Below are 13,099 nucleotides of genomic sequence, written 5' to 3'. Positions count from 1 at the left end.
CACTTCTGGTTTATTATATCATTTTCACATATTTGGCTGGAGTTTTTGCTGGGGTTTGAGGAATATTCTAGGTTAGGAATATTACAACAAGGAAGAAAAGGGTTGATTTCAAAGTTTGTGAGTAATTGGTAATATTTCCTTATAACAACTCAAGGTTTTATTTTTGTATACTTTAAGCTATTTTACAACAACCATCCTTGAATTTCTTCAAATTGGTGCTAGCATACAAAGAAGAGTCGCTAGAAGAACTGATTGACATTGGGTTAAATAAGTGTTGTGAGTATATGTTGGCATATCAAAGATGAATTGTGGAATTTGTAAGTATCTATGTTGTTTTACTTCTCTAAGTTTATAATTAATAAGAACAAAAAAAATAATGTATACTAAATCTATTGTTTATAATGAGGTTTAAAACATGTAGGAAACAAAGTATAGAACTATGTGAGTAGAAGATTTGTTGCAACAAGGCATGAGACTTTGTTTTGAAACCATGTGAACAGTTTACGAGTCACTTGTTACTATGATACGTTGTTATTAGATTTACATTGTTATTTGTAGATACACCCATTACACTTTATTTTTATGTTTGAACATGGAACAATATCAAGAAGATGAAAACAATTGATGCAATCAACAAAACATTCCTCCAAATAACCCAGTTGATGGAAGTAGCTCAAGCACTGACAATAATTCTAGTGAAGAATGATGTTCTATTTGGATATCAATGCAACCTATTGCATTTTTTGAAATAATTGTCTATGAAAATTAGGCATTTTGTTTAATGTAATGGACATAGTGTCCCAAATGAAAGACAAGTGGTTACCAATAACAATCCTATTTTGAATGAAAAAGAACCTCTTATTGATATATAATAAAATACATTTTAATTTATTTTATTGTGTTATCCAATGTCACTATGAAATGTTACACCATTGATTAAATATATGGATGATTAAATATTATAATGAAGAAATGTGAAATATGATAATATAACAAATTAATCTAAACATCATATACAAATGCACAAATCAAATTTTAATTTATATCAATATTGTTATAAGATATATGTCAATTTTTCAATGAATATTGGAGTTAAAAAATTACAATAATTGCACTGTCATAGGTCAATGTTTCCAAAAAAGAGAAAATCTCATTCAAAAAACCAGTGAATCTATAACATAAAAATGCACCGGTGCGTTATTTTTTATAAAGAACCGTGACATCTTTTTGCATGACCGGTACCTTTTCAGATAATGACAGCTTTAAGGCATTTATTTCTTCAATCACCAGTATTGTTTGAGATTAATGCCCTCGTGCATTGTAATTCATAACACACTAGTTCTTTCATAAAACTAACACCTTGGTCCTACAAAATATTATTTCCAGCCCAGTGCATTATGAAAACTAATAGAACCATTCCTTTTGTATAACTAATGGACCAGGGTGTTTGTACAAAATATACGCATCGATATTGCAAGTTTAAAAAAATCACTAGCTCAACAATTATTTTTTGTGTGCCCCGGTGTCATTCCTTACAAGAACGCTGCAGAGATTTTTTAGCTATTAGCACCAGAGTGATATATATTATGCATATGTGTTTTTTTCATTCAACGCCTCAATTACTTTAGTTATGTATGTTGTGCAGTGCTTTTATATATGTAGTGCATCGGTGTTACTTGCTCCATGAAGCACACCACAAAAAAAATCTGCTAAAACCTCTGGCCACCCAAATTTTTTTAGTTGTGATGAAGTTCCATTAAAACCTATGCTAAAACATCCTCTATTGCAAAAAAATGTTTTAGCAAATGTTTTCTTGAAAATTCTTTTCAAATTTTATAACACTAAAAACCTTCATTATAACCTTCGCTAGAAGTCATTTTCCTTGTAGTGCATCTACATTCAGAACCTGTTGTGACATTTCTTCTTATAAATGCTTTGTTCTGGTAACAAAATTTGTACAAACGTAGTAGGAATTGAACTGCGATTAGTGGAACGCCACAAGGAAACTGAAACTTCTGAGAATAATTGTTTCATTAGGATTACATTCCATGCCCATGACTCAATCCCATAATCGAATCTCTATTTTCTTGAACAAAGAGTTCCACAAATAATTTCAATTCCATCACTTGTCATGTATTCAAAGTTGAGTACGTTCATAGGGGATTCATTCTATTTATGCAATGAAAACCCCACTTACCTCTTTCTTCCTAGTTTTAGATATTTCAAGTCATTTTGTAAGGATTTGAACCTTGATGTGGGTATTAAACACCCCTGCTTTATCATCTAACTAGGTGACTATTGACACTCTTCAATTTATTGATCTCATTGTGACCAAAGAAAAATGCACTAATCTAAAAAAACCCAAATAGTTTATTCAACTAGGGAAAAAATTTTGAAATATGGGCAAGTCCAAAAGTATAACAGTCTACACTTTTGTGAAGAAAAGAAAGTCTCATAGATATGAAATAAATCCATGGCTTCAAAATGCAGAATATCAATTTGAGAGAGTTATGCTTTAAAACATGAAAAAAAAGCTGTAAAAATAAGTCAAACAATATTTTAGTCTTCCATTCAATGGTGCCATGATCCACATGTCTACGAACACAACTTGGATCCAATTTTTTCCTTACTAAAATTTGTCATGGATTTTCACTATACATATTGGCGTTTATGTCTTCACTCTAGTTCTCAGTACTTCCATACTTTAATATTTCTAGCCTTCAAGCCATAATCTCTCCTTTTGTAATTATGATTATGTATTCTACCCATACAACTATAAGGGTCTATAATTGATTTCATTACAATTCTTCTCTTGACATTGTTATGATGGCATATTTAAATTTATAGTCTTTAGGCAATTTGGAAATTCTTCTTATGCTAAATGGCATATGATAATTTTGGCTTAGATTTGGTAGTTATATTGGTTTTAATTCATGTGTTGTGGATTTTAATGCCATAATGTTTAGTGCTAGGGGTTGGTGTCTGTGCAACCTGTTTTTTTGTAACAAATACTAAAATGGATATTTTTTATTAATAATTAAAGGAATAAATTGCAAAATTTAAGATGATTTTTTTTTGTCACAACATAGCACATTCAAAACTAGGAAAATTGTCCCCTCAGCTAATCATAGAACTAGAAGTCTAAAATAATCAACTGTAATAATTATGGTAGTAAATATGCGCGTAACAAGTCCCTATACCCACAAGTCTTATTCTCAACATAAGGTTGTAATGACTATCATAAATCAATGAATAAAATGAAGAGGTTCATGTTGACTTAAAAAGGTTTAAATCCCATAAATTCATAGCAATTAATCTTAGGAACTTAGCAGTAGTTGACATATGATATTGAACATTAGTTATATATCTTGAAAGCATATTTTAAGGGTATATTTTAAGTGTTATTTAATTCCAAAAATATAGAAACTAACGACAATGAATAAAACACCGAGATTTACAGTCTATATCGAAGGTAAAATCCAATGATCGAATGTTAGTGTAGGATATGTTATTTTCCTTAGGTCCATAAAATTCATCACTTTTGACAAATATTACATAAACACCAACAAAAATGGATGTCATGAAAGAACAACAAATATGAATTTATTTTGTTGTTTGACTGTGTGATTGTTGTGTATGGGTGTACTCACACTGTTAAAAAATGTGATAGTTTTCTCCTTCTATATGTTGTTTTATGGAAAGTTTGCACAAATATGACATTTTCACTCAATTAGGATCTAAAACTTCCCTTTTATTACCATGGTTTTTAAAAGAGTTGAAAATAAAGAGTTAACATATTGTTTTAATATTTCAATGCAAAAAATTTAAGATGTGTCAATGTCCAATTACGACAATGTGTAAATACCATGCCCATGATGAGAAAAAAAATGTGATTTTTCAACATATGATAAAATATGGTAATAGCGGTATAAGCCCTTTCCCTAAAAATGGTTATTGAGATAGGATAAATTGCATAACATGAGAGATGCATAGACACCAAACATAAATGAAGAGGCAATAAACATAAATGAAGAGGAAGGAACCTTCAAGGAAGGGATTGAATTTGATATAATGTTAAATGAGAGTTTCGAGGATGAGTGGTAGAATTTGATGGAGGATGCTTTAAACCTGTATATGGTACTTGCAACTTTAATATTCTGACAACAATCCTTCAAATTATTAACTTTGAAGCGGTACATGGTTGGGTGAATGAGAGTGTTCATGAGTTATTGGTTTTTTTATATAATTTCTTACCACACGTCTCCACATTGCCAAGAAAAGAAAGAGAAAGTAAATTGAAAATCACTAAGCTAAACTTATGGCATGAAAAAATCAACACATGTGTTAATGGTTGTGTATTATTTGAAAAAAAATATTGCCAGTGAGATTGAAAGTTTGAAATGTAAATAAGGGAGGTATAGAGTAGGTTTGAAATCAAAATCAGCTCCTAGAAAGGTTCTTTGCCACTTTCCACTAATCCCATGGTTGCTACAAATATAGTGTTGGAAACTAGGACAATACTAAGGCGGGGTGAATCAGTATTGTAGCAATTTTAGCAATTCAAATTTCTCTTTTTACTTTGTGTGAGAAAAAAGAGAACCTTTAGTAAGAAATATGATAAAAAACTACTTTATAAATGAATGGAACATTCAAGGAACAAATAACTTCATAAATTTATTCTCCATTGTATTCATAGGGAAAGCTACAATTTGCAAGTACAATGTTTTCGCTACAACTAGTAGGAAGCTACAACTTCCTAATATATAAGTTGTAATTGAATAGAGCTACAACCCCAAATATTCTCCAACACTGTTATGAAACCACCTCAAGAAAAGATAGAAAAGATTGATCAACGCCTTAGAATTCAGCCTCTTCGAGGGGGAAACCTCCTTTACATTACATAAATGAACAATTCTTGGATGATACAAATGAAAAGACCTCCTTTCTATATATAGGAGTCTAAGGGGTCATAACATAATTAGAGCCGACATAACAATAATAATGTAATGGCACAATAATAACAATAGTGGGCTTCTATGGGGCACAATAGTAACAATATGGGCACTACATGGGTACATCAATATAATAAGTGGGTTGTACTAATAACAATAAGGGGTTACACTAGTAGTATAGGGGCCTAACGTGCCCCTCTCCTTCAAAAAGCGTTGTCCTCAACGCTTGAGTAGTTCTTGATGCTTCTGTATAAAATTCTTGTCATCCCATGTGGAATCTTTAGCGGGTAAGTTCTTCCACTTGATGAGATATTCTGAAATTGATCGATTTCGTAGCTGTCGTGTTCTTGTTTCTGTAACTGCTCCAGGTTCCAATACGATTTTTCCTTCCTCTTCAATTTCTGGAAATATTGTTTGAATTACGATCTTTTGCAACTTTTGAATAAGTGGCCATACTTCTTCGTCCTTCTTCCATTCATCCCTTGCTTCATTTATCCAATCTGATTGGATAATAGGAATAGCACAAAATAATGCTTCCACATTCTCATCCTTTCTTGAGGGTGCATCTGCAACAAAATTTTGCTTCCACTTTCTATAGATGATGTCAAAGTCATAACCCAACATATTTGTGACACATTTTTTCTGTTCTTCTAAAGATAATAGCTGTTCTAAAAAGTATTTAAGACTATCATGATCCATTTTTACCTTGAAGTGTCTTCCCATTCGGTAAGGTCTCCATTTCTTAAGTGCAAGTAGTATTGCCAACATTTCTTTCTCATAAATATCTTGCTTGAGATGTAGCAGTAAAAATACCCAATCACCGACATCAAAACATTTTTCACTACGATGTTTATTTACCTGTTGTTTCGTTTGATTTTGCACCGAAGTGGCGTTATCCTTTAAAATTTGGAGAACTTGTTGTTGATGCTCAATGTGATCTTTCACTACTTGAACCTTTTTCTTCTTGATATGTCCTTCTATCTTTGGAGTTTGAGGAGTGGTAATTTCTTCCAATCCCTTACAAGATATGTTCGGATTCATTTCTTGATGCTCGATGTGATCTTTCACTTCTTGAACATTTTTCTTCTTCATATGTCCTTCTATCTTGATACTTTGAGGAGTGGTAATTTCGACCAATGAATTACAAGATATGGTTGGATTCATTTCTTCTTTCTCGATGTGATCTTTCACTTCTTTCACCTTTTTCTTCTTGATATGTCCTTCTATCTTGACAGTTTGAAGAGTGGTAATTCTCGTCAATGCTTTACAAGATATGGTCTGATTTATTTCTTCTTTCTCTGGGGTGGGGTCCTAGCGTATATCTTCTTCTTTTGATGTTTCTTGATCCTTTTCTTCCTCCTCTTCATATTCTATATAAAATAATTTCTTCTCAGCACACTTATGACCTTTAGTGCATTTGCTATCACAGTTGTAACAAAGCCCTTTTTCTCTTTTTTCTTCCAATTGTTGTGGTGTAACCCTTGTAGGTTGTGGAAGGCTAGGAGAAACAACACTTCCATTTTTATAGTTGTGAGGGGTATGCTTCCTAGTTTCCATAATTTTTCCTTCTAATATGTCACAAATCCCTTTTACTCTTTCCAATTGTTGTGGTGTTGCTCTAAAGAAGGTGTTGCTCTTTGTATCCTCATAATGTGCTATCATTTCCTCCGTGAAAATTGACCACGTAACAAGTTGTTTACGAGAACAAAGCCATTCATACCATAAAAATTGATCTGGTTATAAATATGAAGATGCAATACATACCTTTTGTAACAGTGGTACACCATGTAGATCAAAATATTGCTCCATTTGAAGTATCCAATTTACCGGATCCTTGCCATCAAACTTCCTCATCTTGCTTTTTCTTGATTTTAGGAGCTCGATCTTGAAATGATTGTAACTCTATACTTTTGGATCTTTAAGTTCTGAAATTGTGACCTGTGGTAGCCCTCTTTGTCCTCTTTCCAATGCCACAAGTCTGACCCAAATTGGATTCTCCAAGGAAGAGTTATGTGAAATCTCCCACAGTGACTTGATTATATACTAGTTCAGTAGAGTGAACTTGTACGACATGCCACGAGTCACTATTTCGACGTTTGGATCTGAAAAATGCATACAAGAAGCTACAGTCCGTCCTCTTTCTGCACCTTCTTACGAAATTTCAATCCGATCCCCAGAGAGAAAGTTATGACGATTTTCCCTAGGTCACCTGTTTGGAATGTAATTCAGGAGTCTGCAAAAAGACCAACTTCCTCAGACCATATCTCCGCAAATATAGCGCGAAAGGCTCTGAAATTCGGACTCGAGGTTCAACGCGATTTCTTCTAAAATGGGTGTTTTTTGCAACTTCTGAAACGTCACAGAAACAACGTTATAGTGAAAATACCATGATGACCTGTTTAGAGCAGCGAAACCCTAGAATCCAAAGCTCTGATACCAAATGTTATGAAACCAGCTCAAGAAAAGATAGAAAAGATAGATCAACGCCTTAGAATTCATCCTCTTCAAGGGGGAAACCTCCTTTACATTACATAAATGAACAATTCTTGGATGATACAAATGAAAAGACCTCCTTTCTATATATAGGAGTCTAAGGGGTCATAACATAATCAGAGCTGACATAACAATAATAATGTAATGGCACAATAATAACAATAGTGGGCTTCTATGGGGCACAATAGTAACAATATGGGCACTACATGGGTACATCAATATAATAAGTGGGTTGTACTAATAACAATAAGGGGTTACACTAGTAGTATAGGGGCCTAACAAACACCCACTTGAAGGAGCACCGACCCCTACTCAGCAAGCTACAACTAACTTTAGACACTCAGTGTTCCATCTTTCATCCATTTTCACACTAGGATCAATGACTTCCTTCTCTGCTTTCAAAAACACTTAAATACTTGTCACCACTTCAGAAAAACACCTACACTAATATTTGATTATTGTGAACATGATACCAACACCTTGTTAGACCAAAATCTCGATCTCAAATTTTTTTCATGTATTTCACTTGATTAGGCCTGCTTATATATAATTTTTTGCTTGTTATTTTTTCCTTCTTTATATTTTATTTAATTGCTGCATGCTTCCTTAGCTTTTCCTTTGAAATATTTATTTCAATTCTCTGCACCTTCTCACTAAGTTCTCAGATCTCAACCAACCTTTTCTTCTAATTTGAATTGAGTTTATTTACAGTTTTCAGCTAATATGGACTTTTACAGACTTTGGCAGTGTTTATTCTATTTTTAGCTACAATTATGTTTGGCTTAACTACCAACTTTGTTGCCAAACTATCATTTTCGTTGAATTTGGGCTTAAGCCCCTTTCAATGGCTCCTTTTCCTGCTTCTTTTCCATGAGATTGGGTCTCCATGACCACCGGCTTAAGCCCTCAGTGTTAAGTCCTTTCAAGTCATATCGGGAGTTTATTTCATTTGTTAACAGCTCCACATTGTTGGTCATTCTTCTACATGAAGTGACCACCCATTAGCCCATAGGCCTCAGCTCCCAAGCTCCTAGATTTTTTTTTTCATTTAAATTCCTAAAAAGCTATGGGATTTCGAGATCTAGGGATGGCCCCATATTCTATTTCCTTTGTGCCCTTGGTCATGTTTCTATGTGAAACAATCAAGAATTTGGCACTTAACCACTCCTAGAGCCTCCATGGGTCTTTATATCTTTGTGTCAATGATTTCCTCCTGTGGCGTAGGTCCATGTGCGACCACTTAGCCCATAGCTCCCTTCCTCTCGGCGCATTTGTTTATATGCACAACAATAACCCATTGTGGTCATGTCATTAGGTCATCATGTCCCGTGGGGACCACCCAGTCATGCTTTGATTGGTTGTTGGTTGTTTTTTCTTCTATCCTCCATGTCCCGGCACTCATTTTCTAGCACATGCCTTCAAACTTTCAGGCTCTGTCTTGCGAGCTGAGTTGTACCGTGGGGTCCTCCCGCTATAGTAAGATCCAATAGAAAAACTCTCTGAGATGAGTCAGTCATGTTGGAAATAATACTGAGAGGGGGTGAATTAGTATATCAGATCAATATTTTAATTTCACAAATATATTTATATACACTACTTCAGCTAAGTGAACTAGCATGTACACGCGACTGTACGTAAAGCAACCAGCGTGTATGTAGAGAACTTTTGATTTAGACAGTTTATCATGTATCAATATATCAGAGATTTATTAGATAGTGTAGTAAAAGAAGAATAATGAATCACACATAAGAAACACACATGAACACCAAGATATAAGGTGTAAGCCCAATGTGGGTAAAAACCACCTACTACTGTTGTCTTTGTCTTCTTTTAATAATAAGAAAATCTATTGACAATCTTGTACTAGTTCAGACTCATACCAGTACGCAGGCACCCACCTGCAGAAGGCTACAACCTTCTTTCATTCTCTAGCTACTACTGGAAGGGAGCTACAACCCCCTAGCTCTTGTACTAGCCAATATGTTTACTAGTACATAGGTGCCAGCCTACAGAAAATTCCACTCTTCTACCAGGGACCACGTTTCATGAATTTTCAGACTAGATACTCCTGGAACACAACACCACAATATGAAGGCCACGTTTCATTCAATTTTCATACTGGACCCATCAACAACATCGTAACTGCAATATAATAATCAAGTACATATGCATCAAACAATCATTGAAACTCAATCACCATAACCTGAATTTGATCATTTAGAACACTGTCACCAAAATACAGTCACCAGAACCCAGAATAGAACCCAGAACTCTGCAACAGCAAACAGAAACAACTGAAACATACTTCATAAGGTATACACTACTTCCATGTGTTGAACCAACATGTATATGTGCTTTTATCAAAGCCAACCAGTGTACACATCTGAAAATATTAATTCATAATTTTGCAGCTATTCTAGACTTCAGTTATACCCAGATCATAACATTTACAGAATAACACATGCATTAGTATTCAGATCTAGACTATACATGATCAAACCACATAATGATAATTCATTTCAAGTCTTAAGATCCCAATCCATCATTAGATCTTATCCCTCATCAACCGCTAAGGATCATCCTTGGTTCATATCAAGCAAAGCACCAAAAGCCAATAATGTGCATACTAGATCTCACACTTCATCAGATATTTGATACTTGCACACTATGGCCTAATGATCTTGTCCTCCTTATATAGTTTTAGGCCTTTCTCAATACCATGGATCAAAACCACTTAGGACCAATAGCTTGGACCTGTTAGCTCTAAAGTGCAGTGCTGCCATGTTGGAGGCTAAAGGAGGGAGATGACTTGCTTCAATATCTCGGATAGGGCCCCACACGGGCCATCACCCCCATTTCCCTCACCATTCCACTTATCTTCCATTATGCTCATTTCCTAATCCAACCCTCTCATCCCCAAAGATCCTCTTTTCACCTTAAGCTTAAATAAATTAATGCAAAAACCCAAAAAAACTTACTTTTCTACCATTATGTGCGCCATCTGCATATTTCTCGAGGACACCATGTACCTCCGCATACTCTGTTGTCAATCTTTCCTCACCGATCTAATGGTCTGCATTTCACCCGATCACTGAAACGTGCTTGATCTTTCCCCGCCATTAGATCACCCCCGCCAAATCTGATAGCTCTCACTCATATCGCACGGACAACTAGTGTCAAAATTACCCACCCGATGAGAGCGGTTTCTCTATCTCTTTTGCCGCTACGTCTCATCCATCGAATGGAATCGGGCAAGTTATGACATTTACCATGTACTTCCTGATGCCCTTCTGATAAAAACCATAACCGCCTGAGCGAAACCACCCCTGGGTGTTATCACCCACGTTCCTCTTCCACCCGATAACCGTCTGATCTGTCCACTTGAGATCTAATAGTCCAAACATGTTCCGCTCCCACCACGACCTCAAATCCTCTACACATGATCTCCATCATGCATTTCCTCTTGATCCGACGGCCCTTGTTCATGATTGTCCCCAATTTTCCTCCACCACTCTGTCACCTCTCTGTCCATCTGATTCAACACGTGTATCCACCCATGCACTCCATACTCCACTCCCTATCTATTATCCGAAGAAGAAAGTGGTTGACTTTGTCAGTCTGATGACAGTTAGATTGCTGAGCCAAATTAACAAAAAGCATGGCCGAAGGAAGAAGGACATAGCACGATCCAGCAAACAGAATTAAATAGTCATGGAGCTACATTGCGATAATCAAGCCAACTACCTAGCAGGACAACACAGTACCATAATTGATTAATGCTTTCGTGATGGGAAGGAAATTGTGTCCTAGAATGTAATCAGACAGTTAATGCCAGTAGGTGGTCGATTAAGACATCTCCAGCCCTAAATGGCTAAGGATCATTGTAAAAGTAAACTATAAGTAGCCAAAAGCAAGATGTAATTAGGGTTGTTGTTGTGCAGTTCAACTTCTGCAGACTGTAGATACTTTGTTCCTTGTAGCATCTCATCTTCATTTTCAGCAATACAAGCTTCTTTTACTGTTACATGTTCAATGTCCATTCCCCTTCTATTCTAAACTTGTGCCTGGATTGGTTTATTCATGTTTTCTCATATGTCTTATGCTTGATAATTGTCATCTTATCTTTGCATTGGTAAATTGGGTTTGTTATTGAATAGGGCATCTATGTTTCTTCTGTATCTAATGCTAGATAACTGTCATCTTATCTCCATTTAGATAGATTAGATTTACAAGTTTCATTCACTCGTTGTAGCTGGCCATCATATGTTATGTATGCATATACTGGTGTGGTTAGTATTCTTCATTTATTCACTTAATCTGCAAACTATTGAGCATTAGTGGTCTAAAGCCTTGTAGACTGAGGGTGTTCATGCATGTCTGGAGTGAAAACAGAGTTGAAGTGGTTATCTGGCTTGAACCAAACCATCATCTATTCCAATAGTTCCTAGAACAATATTGAAGATTATATGTTACCAGGCATCTCCGAGCTACAACCTAGGAGAGTTTCCTGGAGAGCTAATATAATTTGCGCCATTGTCGGGGAGAAGAGATTGAAGCTTAGCTTCCTTGGGAGATGACACAGATCTAGCTTTGATGATTGACAAATTTTGGACACATTTTTTGTTGTAATAATCTATCTGGCGACTCTTGTGGAGGCCAAACCTCTTGGAGACTCCACATCATAGTTCTGGCTCAGTTTGTGAGGCATACTTAGAGAAATCCTCAGAAGTCACCAGCTAACCCAGTACCTAACCCTGAAAAGATCATCAAAGGAAGACAGATATCACAGAAAGGAGCATTAGGATCAGGTAAACCTAAACAATCCTTTGTACCTTTGCAAGAAAAGCTATTTATAGAACAAATACATGTCGGGAATATATCCTCTAATACTAGCAGTGAAGAAAAAATTTCAGGGATTCATAAAGCTCCTTATTCTTTAAGTTCTCCTCTTGCTTTAAGCCAAAGGAAACCTTATCTCCTATCCCTCATATTCCTTTAGTCCTGTCAGTCACCCCTCAGCTTTCTATCATCCAGACTACCAGTACTCTTCAATCCACCACAGCCATGGCAAGTCCACAAGCACTCACCAAAATGTAAAGAATCATAGCTGCTAGGCATGGACCTCTAGTACTGCCCACTCCTTTAAATGTAATGCCAACTGGAGAATATCATAAATACATGCCTAAGTTCACTAGGACTGAAGGGGTTACAGCTGAAGAACATCTTGAGTCCTTTTATAGCTATGTTGATAATCTGGACATTAGTGAAGATGATGTGTGGATGAGGGTATTTGTCCAAAGCCTAGATGGAGAGCCAAGAAAATGGTTCAGAGAATTGACCCCTAGATCTATAACAAATATTGAGGCCGTAGATGATGTGTTCCTAAAGCATTAGGGTGATAAGAAAGATCTGCACTACTATCATACTGAGTTTGGGAACCTGAAAAGGGAAAATGGGGAGTCACTTTCTGATTTCAAAAAAAGGTTTAACTGCATGTACAACAAGATACCAACTGAAGTGAAACCCACCCCTACCTCTGGTAAGCTCACCTATGCCAATTCTTTTGATTCTGATTTCTATCTACTATTGAGGGAGAGGAGATGTGCTTCTCTAGCCAAAATGCAGGATGCAGCCTTGGAAGTAGAGTCCAACAT

Source organism: Pinus tabuliformis, chromosome 8 (genome assembly GCF_031772625.1).
Source record: "Pinus tabuliformis cultivar Carrire ecotype Pingquan chromosome 8, CPIR1, whole genome shotgun sequence".
In the NCBI taxonomy this organism is placed as follows: Eukaryota; Viridiplantae; Streptophyta; class Pinopsida; order Pinales; family Pinaceae; genus Pinus; species Pinus tabuliformis.
Note: the sequence above shows the minus strand (reverse complement) of the source record.